At 54.7% G+C, this 17188-nt stretch overlaps 1 protein-coding gene across 1 annotated transcript in view; it reads left to right on the forward strand.

Annotated features, from left to right (window-relative positions):
* Nucleotides 1-839: 839 nt before the first annotated feature.
* The window catches only part of SOX13 (SRY-box transcription factor 13), a 45544-nt gene continuing 29195 nt past the window's right edge, over nt 840-17188 (forward strand). Inside the window, 1 exon segment of the mRNA XM_036015766.1 lies at nt 840-1421. The gene's annotated coding sequence lies outside the window, so the exon portion shown is untranslated.

Here is a 17188-nt window from a genome sequence, read left to right on the forward strand (position 1 = left end):
TCACCTGACACCTTCCCCGAAAGACCACACCCTAGTGACTTTGGTGGGCCCCATGCCCCTTGTACTTGCCTAATCTCAGCACTCTTAAAAAAAAAATCCTGGCCAGAGGATACAGTTATTGATTTTAGAGAGAGGGAAAGGGAGAGAGAAAGAGAAACATTGATTGGTTGCCTCCCTAGGAGCTCCCACTGGGGACCAAACCTGCAACCTAGGTATGTGCCCTGAAGGAGAATCGAACCTGTGAACTTTGGGTGCACTGCAGAAGGATGCTCCAACTTTAGGACCTCAGCACTCTTGCACTTCACTGTAATTATATGTTCACTCATCTGTCTCCTTCACAAAGTGGGAATCTGGAAAGGGCAGGGCACCCCTCCGTGTAGAACAGATCAGGGAGAAAAAAAGAACTTGTTTGCTATTGAAAAATGGCAAGATTAGGGACTGGTCTGAAACATCAGGAAGCTGTCTAGATGCAGGTGGAATCAAGTTCCTAAGAGAGATTTTGAAATGGTGGTTTTAAAAACCCTAAATCGAGCCTATCTGTCTGATGGGGTTAGGAGGCTGGGAGTTGGATGGACAACTTCTTGAGTCTTGCCCTAAGGAGCGAGTCTCTGTAGAGACCCTTACTCCTGGGCAGTGGGAGTGGGCAGAATCCACGTCCTTATTCTCTCCACCCCCGTCCACCCCCACGCTCAGGAGCCTCAGCTCTCCCCTTTCCACCAAAGGTTTCCAGCTGTTGATGCCAGGATGGACCTGGCTGCAGGGAGGAGGAGGGAACTCTCTGTCCCTCCCTCCTCCTCCATCTCCCCACCCTTCCTCCCTCCTCCTCCCCCTGCCGCTCTGTCTCCCTCCCTCTTTTCTCCTCTGAGGCTGTGGAGTCGCCTCGCAGCCGCGAGCCGTGAGCGCCCGGCTCCCAGTCCCGGCTAGGAACTGAAGTGTGTGAGTGCCGGGTCCTGGCATCCGCCCGGGAGCGGCGGCCGGGTCTGAAGCCGGACGCAGCGGTCAGTCGCAGAGGCCCGGATCCGGACCGAGCGGGGGGCGCGGAGCCGGAGCCGGGGAGCCGGAGAGCGGATCCGAGGGCCCGCGCCGTGTCCGTGCAAGTCCGGGGCAGGACCACGGAAGGCAGGGAGACGGCCGCAACAGAGGGCAGAGGGTAGAGGGCAGAGGGCAGAGGGCAAAGAGCGGCCTGGCTCGCGGAGGGCTCCGCCCGGGACTGCTGCCGGTTGCTGGGCGCGCACCCGGTCGGCCCGGAGTCCGGAGCGAGTCCCTGGCCAGCGGCGGGGGGCGTGCCCCTCCCCGCCCAGCTCCCGAGAGCTGCGTGGCGGGGCATGTGAGCGGGAAGCCAGGACCGCCAGCGCGAGGCCGGCCGGAGCAGCAGCAGGATCGTGGAGCCGCGAGCCCAGAGCCCAGCGCTCGGCTGAGTAGTAAGTGCTCCCCTTTGAGTCCCCTCCTCGCCCTCGGAAGTTTGACACTCGCGCCCCCACCGTTCCGGGCACACGCCAGCTCTCATCTCTGCTAGTTTCTATCCTTTGCAAAGTTTTCCGAGGAAGGACGGACCCCCACCTGACCCCAGTAACGCTGGCCGGTTGGGGCTCCTCGGGGGTAGAGGCAGAGTCCTTGTGGAGAGGGGTAGCCGTCTGGTGGGGCCGTGGGTGGCTGCGGATGTCCGTGCCTGTGCACCCGGCGCGGGCCGAGCTGACCGGGTCCCCACGCCCGCTCCTGGCCGGCCGGCCGGCACCAGGTCTTTCACATTCTCCCATTTCAAGGATTTCCCAGCGGGAAGCCAAAGCAACCTGTGCGCGCTCCATGTGGTACTCGGGGGCCGGCCTCGAGACTGAGATCCCCTCGCCCCGCCCAGGTGTGTGGGGTGCGGGGCTCCAGCCAAAGCCACCCTTACTACCCCCTTCAGGTCGGTTCCCCTACCGACTAGCCGGGCGCTGCATCCTGTTTGTTTTCTGTTCTGGCTGCTCCCGTCTCACCCCCTCCCACCTCCCACCTCCCACCTAGTCTCCTAAGGACCCCCACCTCCCGCTTGGGTTGTCGGGGGTGAACCTTTTCATCCAGATTTCGCCGAAAGAGCAAATTGTGCCTGGGGGTAGAGAGGTGGGGGGCGGGGGGCTAGTCGCTCTGTTCCCAGCGGTTCGCCATTGTTTTCCCACATCGCGCGTTCCGTACGTAAACACACACACAGACACAGTGCTTCTCACAGACACTCACACTCATTCAGTCACTCACTCTGCTTCACACACACGCACTCACACACTGCTTCGAGCCCGGAGACGCGCGGGGATTGCCCGCGGGGTCTCCAGCTGCAAGACCCAGCCGCGCAGCTGCTCCATTACTTCGCTGGATCTAGGGGTTGGGGGTTGGCAGGGCTGTGGGGGTGGCCGGAGAGTCCCGGGCGGGGCCGCGGCGAGCTGTCCTTGGGCGGGAAGTGAATTTTGAACTCCAGCCCCGGACCTTTCCGGGAGGACCCCAGCGCACGAGCGGCGACTCCCGCCCTGGAGGGTGGACGGCAGCTGCAAGGACTCCAGCGGCGCTCTTGGCAGCCGCCTCCGCCACAAGGGCTAGGAGGAAGCAGGGGAGTTTTCCTGGGAAGTTTGCTTTGACTCTGTGGGAATTTCCGGGCAGGGCTCCTCGGTGCTGGTCAAGGGGGTTGGCGAAAGACAGCCAGAGAAGATGCTGCCGCTCTGGGAGGGGTTTTCCAGGGACCCTGGTATCCACTGTGCGCCCTGAGGAAGCGGCGCTCTAGATGCTGGGATTCAACACATCTTGGTCCTAATTTCCCACCAACGTGAGCTCTGGCGAGTGCTTTAACTTCTCTACATTTTCCCTTACGCAAAATGGGCAGAATTATCCACACTCTTTGAAACTGCTACCTAATAATGAGTTAAGTGATAGTGGTTGGGAACGCAGGAACTCCAGGAGGGTAGGGACCCCTCTAACAGGACCACTGAAAGCCAAGTATAACTTGGTCGATAAGAGCCACAGCCCGTGGAGTTCGATCCTAGGGATAGCCACTGGCAGTATTATCTTCAGTAATTTAACCTTGCTGTTCTGTGCCTCAATTTGCGCGTCTTTAAAATGGGTTTAATATGAACAATACCTACCTCATAGGGTTGTCTTGAGGATTTTAACAAAGTGAAGGTCACAGAACACTGCCTGGTATATAGTAAGTGCTGGGGAAATGTTAGCTGTTCTTGTCATTATTACTACCATGACCTTGTACAGAGTTCAGAAGAGCACTTCGGAATTGTGCACATTTAATCAGTTATAGTAATTGCTTCTGGGAAGGAAGAAACCTCACATATCCCATCCTTTCCTGTTTTTGGCTTGTTAAATCCTCCCTATGCCTTGTCTGGTTCCATCTTGTTAAGTCTTTTATCTTTCTTGCCCCCCTTCCTTTCTCCCTCTCTTCCTTCATATTTTTTTTGTGAAAGTCACTTCATTCCCTCTTAAAAAAAAATCAATCTTGGCCCCACTGCAGTGTTCTCAGTGGAAATCAGGCCCCAGGAAGGAAGTGTCTCCACAGGGTGTCCCCTGAGTACAGGGCACGGGCTGCTGGCTCATGGATTGGATGTGCATTTGTGTCTCCCGGGCTTCGTGAATTTCTGAAGAAAGCAGCACAGGTATCTGGGGCCCTAGGGAAGAGTCAGGTGGCAGGCTGGGCTGTTCTGGAGAAGGCAGCTCTGTGTTGCCTGTTGCTGGGGCTCACTTGGGAACCTGGAATATCCCAGCTGCCTGGGTAGGATGAATGTGGGATTTGGGGCATATGATGGGCCACAGTCTCACCTCCAACTTTCCACTGTCATGTAGAGTATTTTCTAGGAATTTGGGTTTATCACAGCTCCTTATCTGATTCTGGACTCTGAACTGGGTGATGGGGGGGCGGGGGAGAGGAGGCTGCTGCTGGCCACCCACACTGTCTCATACAGTGGGCTCCTCTCCTTTGTCTGACTGGAGCCTCTAACTTCCACCCCAGGCATGAGGGAGGATGGCCGGGAGCTTGGTTCTTGGTGCTCGGAGACCTGCAAATGTGCATTTTGTGATGAGAACCAGCCAATTCAGTCACCCACACTCATTCTTTTCATAGAAATTTTTGAATACCTGTGTGTGCCAGCGGGACTTCAGGGGTGAACAGACAGGTAGTAAGTATGCCTGCCTTCAGGGATCCTTCTTTCTAGTTGGAGGCAACAGGCAATGAGTAACTTGAAATCAGTAACCAGGACAATATTAGAACCTTTGTGATATGAAAGAACTACATGAAATATATGAAAGAAACATAACAGGGTGATATCATAGAGAACATGTGTGTGGAGAGTGGGCAGGGGCAGCCCTAGATTGAGAGGCCAGTGAAAGCTGCCCTGGGGAGAGGAGAGCTCAGTGAGGCCTAAAGGATGAAAAGTAGCCAGTGGCACAAAACTTTGAAGAAAGTCCAGCAATTGAAAAAAATCACCGAGGTGGCCGTAGCTGGGTTCTTCGTTGGTTAGAGTGTTGTCTCAATATGACGAAGTTGCTAGTTCAATCCCCTGTCGGGGTGAATACATGAAGCAACCAATGAATGCTCAAATTAGTGGAAAAACAAATCAATGTTTTTCTCTTTCTCTCTTCTCCTTTCTCTCTTTTTCGGATGTCAATAAATTTTAAAAAATTAAAAAGAAAAATTGCTGAGACCAGGACCGGGTCTGCAACAGCAGTGTGGCTACAGGGGAGACTAGAGAAATCTGAGATGGGCAGACCCTGGTCACAGGGGTCTGGCAGGCTTGAGGGGTGAGGAGCCTGCATTTGACAGCCAGGGCAACGAGAAGCCATTGGAGAGTTTTAAGTAGGGGAGTGACGTGATCTGATTTATGGTTTTAATAGATTATTCGGTGCACAAGATGTGGTCATCAGAGTTGCCCCAGGGGAGGGAGATGGTGCCTGAGGGGTAGGGTGGAGGCTAGATGGTGTTTTCGCTGCAAACTCCTCTGTGCTCTCTGACTGTGGTGCCGTGTGCATGCACCAACTGTACCAAACCCCCCGAACCTCAAAGCGAACGTGCAGTTAAAAAAGAATAGCTTATAACCTGGAAACTGCATGATGGAAAATGTAAAACTATATAGTTATGGTTTCAGTTTTGCAGAGATAATTCTACGTACACCCATGCATGGTGCACACGTAGAAAGAAAACTAGAAGGCTGCCAATCTGCAGAGGTACATTCTAGATACTGGACATAATGGTGATTTTTACTTCCTTTTGTGTCTTCTGTTGATTTTTCTGATCTTATACAGTGGTCCCGAACTGCTTTTATAAGTGAAAAAAATGTAAAAAAAAAAAAGATTGCTTCAACTGTCAAGTTAGAGGATAGCTCGAAGGTGAGCAAGGACAGAAGCAGAGATGCCTGCTAGGAAGGAGCCTGCCTCTGGATTGAGATGATACCTTGGATTAGGGTGGGCCAGCAGGAGCTTGTGTTGGAGGAAGAGCCAGCAGGTCTCGCTAACACACCATTGCCTGACATTATGCTCTGCTCTTGCCTGGAGAGGGCATTCACCCCCACTCAGACTTTGTAATCAGGAGTGTGGGAATAGCGATGGTGAAGGACCATTTCCGATGCTGCCTTGGCTTTAGAAGTGTCTCAGGTGTCAGCTACACCCTTAGCCCCATTTTAACGCCTAGTAGTGTTGGGGGGCTAGGGGCCCCTCCTGAATATTTTGCTACTTTGATAATTAGCAGATTTAGGGCAACTGATGTATAAAGTGCGAAGGATTTAGAGCTGGGTGGAGCATGTGCAATACAGAATCTCTGAGCTTCCGTTTTCCCGTTGGTGAAATGGGACAATACCAACGGGAAGCCCTGCCTCTTAGAACTCAAAGGCTCATGTCAGCTCTTGGCTCATGGCTGCAGTAGGCCTCCACAGTGGTAAGGGTCTGGGATTTGCTGTTGCCAGATAAGTGTGTCTTTGGGCTACACTTGACTCTATAAAGGTTTTGTCCTCTCCTAGCTGGGCCGGGGGCGGGGGGGGGGGGGGGGGGGGGGGGGGCGGCGGCTTTGAGATTCGCCCTTTTTGGGCAGCTCCCTGAGGAGGTCTAGGAAGCCAAAGGTGAATTCAGACACAGCTGTGCCTGTGTGCCCCTCCCCCAGCCACGTTCAGGGGTAAAGCTGAGTGTTTGCAAAGGACTCTGCTGGGAAGGCCGGGCCATGCCCACAGTAAATCGTGCTTTGAATGGGAATTATTTTTGCGCTCAGTGTTTGCTTAAGAGGGCTCGCTCCTGCCGGAACTAGCTGTGATCCTTACCTTTCGCTGGCCCCCTTCCTGGAACTGGGATGTGTTACCCAGGTAGTCCAGGTAGACCGTCACAGTGCCTATTACTAAGCAGGGAACCAGGGGCTGTGAAGACCACTTTCATGAGTCCTGCAGTCTCTCTGTTGCAACAGGAAGACATGCCCTGGGTGGGAGTCTTTCCCGGGGCAACCCCATTTTGACTGGTCTTTCTTCTAGCCCCATGGAAAGAGCTAATTGGGAGATTCGTTACAGGCCGGCTCAGCAGGGCCATCCTCAGACTCTGCCAGCTTCCCTGGTCAGGGGCCACACTGTTTCTTTTAAAAAATCAAATACTTTGAGCAACAGTGACACGGTAGTTCCCTTCTAAGGGTGGGGTGGGGCGGGGTGGGGCGTTCAGTTCAGCCTGAGTGCCACAGAGGTAGCCCAGATACCCATGTGTCCATCTTTGTTCGGGCCTCTTGGTGATGACGGCCCTCGTGGCTCCCCCACAAAAAGGTTTCTGTCCACCCTGCGTGGTCCACAGTTTCCATCTGCTACTCCAGGGGTGTTCTGGTCTCTCCGGCCCTGAACACACCTCCAGCCCTGTGACCTGCCGTATTTGGGAGGGGCCACAGGACTTCCTTGCTCGCTCCTGGCTGGTGCTGTAAGGCAGGGTCTGGATGGACCCGGAAATGGAACAGCGCCAGTGGGTGGAGCGGCTGTGCGGGGAGCAGGAGGTGCCCGGGTCACCTGTGGGCAAACCCAAGGCCTGGGCACAGCCGGGATGTGCTGTGTGTGACCCGTCATCTCAACCCGAGTGTGCACATGGGGACAGACTAGGAGGGCAGCAGGGGCTGAGATCAGTAGCCAAAGGTTGAGGGTTCCAGCCAGAAATGTTTTATGGGGTAGGGGCCAGGGGACAGGTGGGTAGGGGTGCTTTCTGTCACTCCGGGAAGCCTGACACAGGCGCTGAAATCTGAATTCCATTCCCTTGCCCTTGATACACAACACAGCATTCAGATTCCCCTCCCCAGAGAAGTGGCCTTAGCATTTACAGGGCCTTGGCATGAAGCCCTATAAGCAGCCTAGGGGACTATGGTCGGGGTGAGGGGAGGGACTTAGTGTTACCCGCCCCTCCCCCTACTTTGACCCCTCTGTGTCTTCTGAGGAGATGTCCAGAGTTGGCTGAATTTAAGTGTTTAGACTTGAGGAGAGGAAGGAGAATGGGAAGGGGCCACAGACTGGGCAGGAACCCTTGGCCCCCTTCCCCTGCTGGTTTAGGTCTGATCCCTGCCAGGCCTGGAGCTCCCTGGGGGATCCGCCCCAGAGGAGGCCAGGCTGGTCTCCTCCCTTGGCCTTACCTCCCCCATCCCCGCCCCTGCTTGACTCAGAATGGAATGTGCAGCTTGTGGAACAGGATGGGGTGAGAACTGGTTCCCAGAGGCCTGATCCCAGCCCCCTCCTGCCCCTCCACAAAGGGGGCGGGCACTCTGGGGCTGGTCCAGTTCCTTGGCACTGCTAGAGGGCCCCTGGGCAGTCCCAGACCCCGTACTGAGTTGGGGCAGAGGTGGATGCCTTGGGGCCATGGGGGTCCAGGGCCAGCCATCTGGAAGGGCAGCCAGGGTTGCAGGGTTTCCTTGCAAGTCCCAGGTGAGGGCGGGTGGCCGGCAGATCAGGGTGGAGCAGGCAGACTCCCCAGAGCTGGGTGACCTGCCCTGGACCAGCAGCCTTTGTTGACTTCTTTTTTAAAAAATTGTGGTTCATATTTATTTTCTTATTTCTGTAGTTTCCAAAAGCAGTCCAACAATGTCGTACTTTTGTAATTGTAATTAAACTGGAAAGGATTTAGAATATATGTAGAATCGCCAGCCAGTGAAACAGAAAACGTAGCCATCAGTTTACTCCCTGGAAGACCAAAAAGAGTTAAGGCTTGACCAACACTAGAATATTCTGCACAAAGAAAGGTCCCAGGCAGGAGTGGTGATGACGGAAGTGTGCGAAGAAGCCTGTAAGACAGGACCAGTACCCTGCGAAGAAGACATTGGGGTGGGCCCCGTGGGGCTTGGGCTGGGGTGGGTGGCCCAGGTACCCAGACCCCTGAGGCCTCCTGCTTTGGCTCTGATACCCTCAGCTGCCCTCACGCTGACTCCAGAGAATTAACTTTTGCCGGGCCACACAAGGCAGGTCCTGCGCCCTCAGAGTGGAAAGTGAGAAAAGTTTTCTGATTCGGTGTGTGGGGTGTGAAGCTCTCTTGAAACCTGGCCCCTCACCTCCCTTTTGAAGGGGCCCGAGTCATTTGCCCATCCCTGTGAGGCTTTGGTTCCAGGCCTGTCCCTGGAGGGGTGAGGTGGGGTGGGGAAGGAAGGGCGAATAAAGATTGGTGGGGAGGGGCTGGGAGGCAGCCTGTGAGCGGGTACAACTGGGCTCTCAGGGGCAGGTGGGGCGAGGGGAGTGGGGAATGAATAGGGAGCTGTTGAAAGCAGAAGGGAGTGGCCCTCCAGCCCCTGCCATTTCTCGGCCTGCCTGGTTCCCTTTCTCTAGCCTGGTGGAGCGGGTGTCTGTGTGCTCTCGCGCATGTGTGTAGGTGTGGGCAGCCAGGTGGGGGCTGGGTCAGCCCCGCCTGGCCCCTGGGGGCGGCAGGCAATGCCTCTGAGAGTCCAGGGTGGGGGCACAGTGGAGACGTTAGACGAAGGAAAGGGGAGAGTGAACTGGGAGGCGAGAAAGAGCCAGGCAGAGGGCCTTGCTGAGGAGAGGCAGAGGAGGCTCTCTTCTCATCGCCTTCCCTGAGCTCCAGTCCCCAGAACCTCTGGACCCACACAGTTGGGGTTCCCCTCCCAGCCTATGAGGAGAGCAGCAGGCAGTCAGGCACCTGCCTACCCTCCCTTCTCTTTCCAGCTCAGCTTCCTCCCCGTCACTGTGAGCCTGGAACCACGGTCACCCCTCACACCCGCAGTGGACAGTGTGGCCGGGGTAAGTGGGTATGTAGTAGGAGGGCTTTCTCTTCGGTACCCGAGGAGGTAAAGGGATGAGCTTGACCGCTGGCTTCCAGAGAGTTACTGTGTAAGTGTATAAGCCCAGGTGAACGAGGCTCTTCGAGTCGGGCAGGGCCCAGGCTGCACAGCTGTCCACGACGGCCCTGTTGGAACCGGCCCAGAGCGTCAGGGGCTAATGGTTGTATCTTGCTGTTGCCATGTTTGTTTTTTAACTTTTAAAAATTTTATTTTTAATTATATTTGATGTATGGTACATTAGTTCCGTGTGCACAACCTAGTGATTCAATGCTTACATACCTTACAGAGTGGCCGCCCCACTGAGCACAGGAACCCTTGTCGTCAGGCCGAGTTGTATCATCGAGTAGGCTCCTTCTGCGGCACGCCGCGCGCCAAGGCTCACGTAAAGTGACTGGAAGTTTGTGCTCCTTAGTCTTCTTAGTTTGTGCAACCCCCAGCCCCTCTCTGGCACCCAGCAGTTTGTTCTCCGTGTCTGTGAGTTTGTTTCCGTTTCATTTGTTTTTTATTCATTTATTTTGTTTAGGGTCTACCTATGGGGTGGGCACAGGTAGGTTTACAGTTGTGAGCACATGAAACATTATTTTCGTGTAGTATTATTTATTAACTACTGTATTATTTTCCCTATGAACAGCTGCAAGCCTACTTTTGCCCACTCCCTACAACTGAAATTACAGTGTTTGTCTTTTTCTGTCAGACTTGCATTTAGCATGTCTTCTAGGTCCACACAAGGCAGGTCCTGCTCCCTCAGAGTGGAAGGGGCTACATGGTTGGCTAGTTGGCCATCCATGTTGTCACAGATGCCAAGATTTCAGTCTTTTTATGCCTGATACTACATTGTATATATGTACCACGCCTTTATCCAGTCATCTGTTGATGGATACCTAGTAACTTCCATATTTTGGCTATAGTAAATAAGCTACAGTAATGAACATAAGGGTGCATGTGCATATGTCTTTTTGAATTAGTGTTTTCATTTTTGGAGGATAAATACCCAGAAGTGAAATTGGCAGGTCATACTGTAGTTCCATTTTTAATCTTTTGAGGAACTTCCTTGTTGTTTTCCATAGTGGCTGCACTAGTTTCCATTCTCACCAGCAGTGTATGAGGGTTCTCTTCCCTGTACCCTCCTTCACATTTGTTATTTGTCGTCTGTTCTGACAGGTGTGAGGTTGGGGCTTATGGGTTTTGTTTTGTTTTAGATTTTATCTATTTATTTTTAGAGAGAGGTGAAGGGAGGGAGAAAGAGAGAGAGAAACATTGATGTGAGAAACATCTCGCATGCCCCCAACAGGGGACCTGGCTGGCAGCCCGGGCATGTGCCCAGACTGGGAATCAAAGTGGTGAACCATTGACCCTTAGGTTCACAGGCCGGAGCTCAGCCCACTGAGCCACACCAGCCAGGGCGGGACCTATGGTTTTCATAACGTAAGTTCTCTTCTCTTCCACTACCTGGTCTGATAGCCATACTCCTCCACATGACACCCTCAATCTGGAGGTGATTTTGGCTATTGGTCACCCCTTTCCGGGCATTGATTGACACAGAGCTTGGAACCAGAATTGAGGAGAGGGTTTATGTGAAAGTGTGGGTGTGTTGGACAGTTTAGAGAGGGTCTGGAGTTGGACCGTCATGACCTTCCCTGTAAAGGCAGAGTCCTGGTTGGATAGTTGGCCACAGGTGTTGTACGAGGGACTTCATGATTCCCCCGTGAAGGCTGGTGGGTTTGGCATGGGGCAAGAAAGACTGACAGCACCAATGGGGAGGAGAGCAGGCTGCTGCCTCGTCTGACAGCAGCCCCTCCTCCAGGACCTTTTGCTTATCTTCAACCTTCCTATCTCCCCCTCCACCCCCGAGAAAACTCACTCATCCCTACCCTTCAGGACCCTGCTCCTCAGTATCTGAGGAGATAACTGGCTAATTGGATTTACCAATCTAAGCTCTTGGGCTGGTGACAAATTAACAGGTAACTCCTGAAGCACGTTAGCCTTTTAGCTAGCCGTGGGGCCTTATTAACCCATGAGGTGATTGGCAGAGTGGGAAAGTGCAGAGGGTGGAGTGGATGTTTGGGCAGGTGGGGGCCTGCTCAGTTCACCCGTCCACTCAGGATATACTTAGGAAGCTCCTGCCTCGAGGCTGGACCCTGCTGCAATGGGGTCATGAGTCCAGCATGGCCTTTACACAGTTTTGAGGAAGATAAAGAGCAGTAAATAATCGATTAGATACTGACTGAGAAACTGAAGGAAGGGAGGTGCAGGGCAGAGTGCTTCAGGAGGACCCAAGAGGAGCACCACGACCAGATTTGGGCAGTCAAGGAAGGCTCCCTGTAAGAGGAAACATAAAGACCTAGAGAATGAGGAGCTAGCTTGGCAAGAATAAGTCAGAGGAGAAAGTTTTAAGGGCAGATCCCCATCTCCCAGGGGCCCCACCTGGGTCTCCTGACTTTGGGGTGAGGGTGGGTGTGGGGCATTCAAGGCAGGGTGGCTAGGGACTCCTGGCACCCAGAGACCTTGTTCAGCTATGAGGTGTGTGTGCCAGCCCAGGGGAACATGGGTTTTGGGGTATGCTAATATGCACGGGGTATGTGCTGGCCACCTGTGGTGTGGTGCTGCAGGTTCAGGTGGTGCATTGCGGTGTGAGGCCCAAGCAGCCCAGGTATTGGAAGCCCAAGCCTCTTTCTGGCAGCCACGGAGAGGAGGGTTTCGGGGCTGGGGGTGGATTTCAGGATTGCCAGGGCCAACTGCAAATTAACCAGGCTGGTGATAAATGCCTTTGCTGCTTTTCTCCTCCCCTCTCGCCCCTCCCTGCTCTCCCGAAAAATCAACAACTGTGTCAACAGCAGGGTGATTGTGCTTGGCCGGCAGACTCCTGGGCTGCCAGGATTGGGCAGGTGCTGGCAGGGGCTGCCGGAGCCCCACGCTGGGAGCAGGCTGGGCCTGGCTGCCAGGGCTGCAGGATAAACAAGGCCGCACACAGGCTGGCCAGGAGGGAGGCCGAAGGCAGGAGGCAGAACAGGTGTCTCAGGAGCATGCAGACACAAAGGACCTCTTGTCTGCTGCTCCTCCTTGGCCCAGGGAGCAGCCCCCTGCCTCCCAGCCCAAGACCAGTGGTCAGGTCAGCCAGGGGGCGCTGGGAGTGAGGGATGGGCAGATGCTGACCTCCAGACTCCCCCTGCCTCTTGGTGCCTGTTTTTTCTTTCTTGGTGCGAGGTGAAACCAGTCCTGACCGGGCGCGGGAAGGGGGAGGGGAGAGTGGCTGCACTAGCCCCACCCTCATGAGGCCACAGTAAGTCTGTTTCCCGCTGGAAAGCCTGCAGGACTCCTCACCCCTGCAGGGCACAGAGAAAGAAATGCTGGGGACGTGGGAAGGGCACCTGGTGCTTTTGGGAGGAAAAAAGCACAGACTGTCAGGAGTGATGGAAGGTTGGGTGACATGTAGGTAGACTTGGGCCAAGGGGTTCCAGGTAGGGTTCCGGCCTGGAGGTGGCTGGGGTGTGGCAACACCACCCTCCCTCCATACCGCCTTATGAAACAAACCTTTACTGAGCATCTACCAGATGCCGAGCACTGTATCCAGGCTGGGGGAGGCAAGGAAAAAGTAGTACAGTGCCAGCACGGACTGGCAGGTTCTGGAGCCGATGCCTCTTACAGTAAGGTAACCCGAGTCTCAGTTTCCTCGTCTGTAACATGGAGGTGATAACAGTCGCTGCCTGGTGGGGCTGTTGAGCTCGTTAAATGTGTGAAGAAATGCCTGGTGTGATGCCAGTTTTATAGTAAGGACTATATAAGAGAAGGCCACTATTATTGTCCCTGTCTCAGAGTATCGGGGACTCCAGCCAGAGCCTGGGAAGGAGACAGGTAGAAACCAATTGCAGTCTAGTCAAGTACTAGAGACCAGGCTGTCCAAAGGTCTGGAACGCCTCGGAGGAGCAGTCAGTCACCTGTGCTGGGACCACTCTGCTGGAGAGTGATTTGTGAAGGCAGGGGGCGCCGGCGCTGGGCTTGGAGTGAGAACGGAGGATGGGCCTTCTCGGCAGGGGCGCTCTGTGAGCCAGAGCCCAGGGTGGTGAAGGTGCGCGTTTGTACCTGTGCTGCAGACCTGGGAGGACCCCGGCTGGGGTGGGGTGTGCGCTGGGGCCAGGTGAAAGCCTTCGGGCTCATCCCAGCTCGCTGCAGGGTGCAGGGTGCGCTGCCAGTTTTGGTCCTCACACAGCGGACCTCACTGCCTCCCCCCCCACACACCAGTACACATGAAAAACTCAGTCTCACTCTGGAATATTCGTCAATTCATAGAGAAGCAGGATTGTTTAGTAAAAACACCATCGAGTTTTACAGTCAGAAAGTTCTGGATTTGAAGCTTTTGGATTTTGAATCTCAATATTGGGCCACTTACCTGATTTCTTGGAGCCGCATGGCGGGGTCTCCCCAGGGGCCGGGAGACTGAGCCTCAGAGAGAGGCGAGCGGAGCGCCGACGCTTGCTCGCTCGCCCTGTGAGTGGAGCCGTGAGGGCCGCGCTTCCGTGCTGCCCACGTCAGAGCCCTCCTTGGGGCTCGGTCTCTGTATCTGTACAGTGGAAACAACACTGTGTCTCTTCCTTCCGTTCAAACCGGCAATGGGTCATGGGTGGCTCAGTCAGGCCGAGAAGCCCGGGACCAGAGGAGCCAGACGTTGGCCTTCCCGGGCAGCACCGGGCCTGCTGGACTGAAGTGGAGGAGCTGACTTCGCAGTGGCTGTGGCAGTGATTCCAGCCTAGGGCTGCCCCCTGTGCGTCAGGCAGTGGGGCCCCGTTTCCCACAGGCTGAAGCCCTTCAGGGGCCTCTGACCTCTTCCTGTGACTGCAGTGCTGGTGTCTGAGGGCCGGCAGGCCGGAGGAGACCAAGGCCCAGTCTAGCTTTGGCTTCTGTGTCCTCAGGCCTGACACTTGGCCTCTTGGAACCTCCTTTTCCCATCTGCACGCTGGGAAGGCCCATCATGACCCCAACGGGATGAGCCGAGAATGCTGTGCTGCTGTGGCATTAGACCCAGATGTGGATAATTAGAGCCACCCTGGTCACTTCTGTAGCAGTTTCAAACCCCAGATGTGTAGTCAGACACTGTGCCGCCATCCTGCCTCTGCGCTTGGCAGCGCCTTCCCTGGTGCATCTGCCTCCGAGTGGCTTACCTTGGGGTGCCTCGAGAGACCAGTCAGGAGGGCTGAAAGTATCTGACTGCCCATGTTGTGGGTGAGCAGGCTGAGATCTGGAAATGGGGCCTCGTGAAAATGGGGCAGGTGGTGGGGCGTCCACATCCCACACTGGCCGTGGGTCTGCAGGGATGAGCTTGTCCCACCTGGTGTGTGTCCGGTCCTGAGCTGAACAAGTGGAAACCCGCTCTGGGATTTGCTGCAGTGGCCCTGGCCTTCTGCTACTGGGTTTGAGGAATTGGTGACAGGAAAGGTTAGGGGCATCGAAGAAGGCCTGAAGCCCATTGGGTCTCCAGACATTCATAGGGAGCCCATCCTGAGACCAGGTCAGAAGGGTATTTGCCTGGGCAGAGGTCACCATTCTCCTCTCCCTCATTTGCCACCTTGATCGTGCCCGGCATGGGCACATCTCTGTTTTCCTCCTGAGCCGTCAGGTTTTTCAGGTGGCTGTGAGGTGAGGTGCAGTGAGGCCATGGAGAGACTTCGTGCACAGGGGAGTGCTGGGAGATGCAGCCGGGGCAGTACTCCGGGATGCCCTGGTGGGTGGGCAGGTAGCTTCCTAGGTAGCCCTGAGTGAGAGAGAGGCAGAAGGAGCAGCAGTGACACTTGGATTTTTTTAAAGGCCTATGTACATGTTTACATATAATTTGCATATAACCAATACACTGACCATAGTTTCATAATCTATCTCCAGGCATATTTAGATTTGCCTTTTATACTGTTGTTCTTTGTGAAGATGGCTGCTTCTGGCTCTTGTTTCCTGTCCCCTTTGAGGGGGACCAGGAGCCTTCGAATGCAGGTACACAGTGCTTGGCACTTAGCAGGTGCTTAACGAACGTGAGGATAAAGTGAAATTAGAGACAGAAGCTGCTCCTTGGGGCCTGGGTTTTGTGCTCCTGACTGGCAAGGCTGGTGGAAAAGGGGGCCCCTGGGGTCCTGGGGTGGTAGGAATCCATTTCCCTCTCTTACTATGGCCAGAGGGAGGCATTTCTTTCTCCTCTTGGTCTTGTAGGACATAATGTTGGGAATCAGAGGAGCAGAAAGGAAGGGCCAGGCTTTCTATTATTTTGTTTTCCAGATTAAGAATCTGTTATTAACAACAATTTATGATGTCCAGGTCTCCAGCCAAGCACATTCTGTTCTCCAGTGTTGGGGAGACTCTTAGGGGCCATGGCAAGTGGCGGAACAGGAAAGAGGACAGGTCAACAATTTTATGATTGACTCTGTGGTGTCTGGCTTGTGCTCGGGGACAGTTTTGGTTCTGGGCCGATTTGAGCCCAGCTCTGTGTGGGGAGACACACTTCCGGACAGTGTGGCATCCCCGAGTGAGCCCAAATGGCTCTTGTAAGCAGGCTGAGTGGGCTCACTCTCACCCATACGCCTCCTGGGCCTCAGGCTCCAGATTTTCCTCTGTGAAATGGAGTCAGGGCGGTGATCTTTGGACCAGAGTCGCTGTCACGTTTGTTGAGATGTCAGGGCCCGGGAAGACCCCTACAACGAAAGAAGAGCAGCTGTGCGTGAGAGGATCCCGGAAGGGGGGGGGGGCAAGCAAGATGACCACCAGCTGTGTAGAGAGAGCGGTGCGCCAGCGAAACAACCCCCTTTCTGCAGAAGTGCTGAGCTGGTGGAACTTCGCTCCGTGGCTTTGAGATTGGGGCAGGAGATAGAGCTCTGCGGTGCCTGGGCTGTGTGTGTGCCAGGTTGTGTGTGGGGGTCCCGGACGACGATGGAGAGGGTGGGCGCAGCACCTGCGTTGCCCCCTCAACTAGGCTGGCCTTCGCACTTCCCTGGGCTTGTCACCAGTCCCCGTTCCTGGAAGCAAGTCCCCTTCTTCCATCCACCCCTTACGTAAGTTGGCCTCCTTCTTCCCTTGTTTTCCCCTCATTCTCTTCTCAGTTGTTTGGCTTGGGATAGATGTAGCTGTGTTAGCCTTTCTTTAGGCAGTGGGGGGATTTCTCATGGTTAGGGTTGGTGATGCCTGGTCCCCTGGACTCTGCCTCCAGGCTGGGAGAGTCTCAGTCTGCCTTAGGGAGGGTGAACCTCTTAGGGAGGGTGAACCCGTAGTCCAATAGGTCTCCAAGCTTGGTGCCATTGGGAAGGGCAGTCTCCCAGAGGAGGAGCATCTATCTGTGAGGCTCCGGGAAGAGCCAGGGCAGAGAGTGTGTGCATATGTGTGGGGGAGAGGGATGCTGGACAGTGAGGGATGCACTGGTCTCCAGCTGTGCAGTTTGGACGATTATCCTCTTATTATCCTCACACAGCTGATGGCCACTCAGTCCTGAGGCGGGTACTTGTCCTCTGTTCTCGGGTCGACAGCCTCCTCCCTGGCTGGCTCAAGGCTCTAGCCAGGGATTCATGAAAGGATGAACTCAGAGATGTTTCAGAGAACTTTCAGAACATTCATTCCGGCTGAAATTTCTCTCTCATTGTTCTGTGACAAGTCACGCCAGTGCCTTGGCTGGCGTGGCTCAGTTGGTTGGAGCGTCGGCCCATAACTGAAAGGTCAGGAGTTTGATTCCCAGTCAGGGTACATAACCTAGGTTTGTTCTCCGGTCTGGGTATGTACGACCCTGGTCTAGGCGTGTACGGGAGACAACCAATTGATGCTTCTTTCTCCCATTGTTGTTTCTCTCTAAAAAGCAATGAAAAGATGACCTCTGGTGAGGATTAAAAAAAAGAAATCATTCCAAACAGTCTGGTAACTGAGATATCTTTCCCTTCCCTTCCAGAGCTCCTGGCCCCCAGGGTGTGAGGCCGTGCT

This window comes from Phyllostomus discolor, chromosome 14 (genome assembly GCF_004126475.2).
Source record: "Phyllostomus discolor isolate MPI-MPIP mPhyDis1 chromosome 14, mPhyDis1.pri.v3, whole genome shotgun sequence".
NCBI classification, from domain to species: domain Eukaryota; kingdom Metazoa; phylum Chordata; class Mammalia; order Chiroptera; family Phyllostomidae; genus Phyllostomus; species Phyllostomus discolor.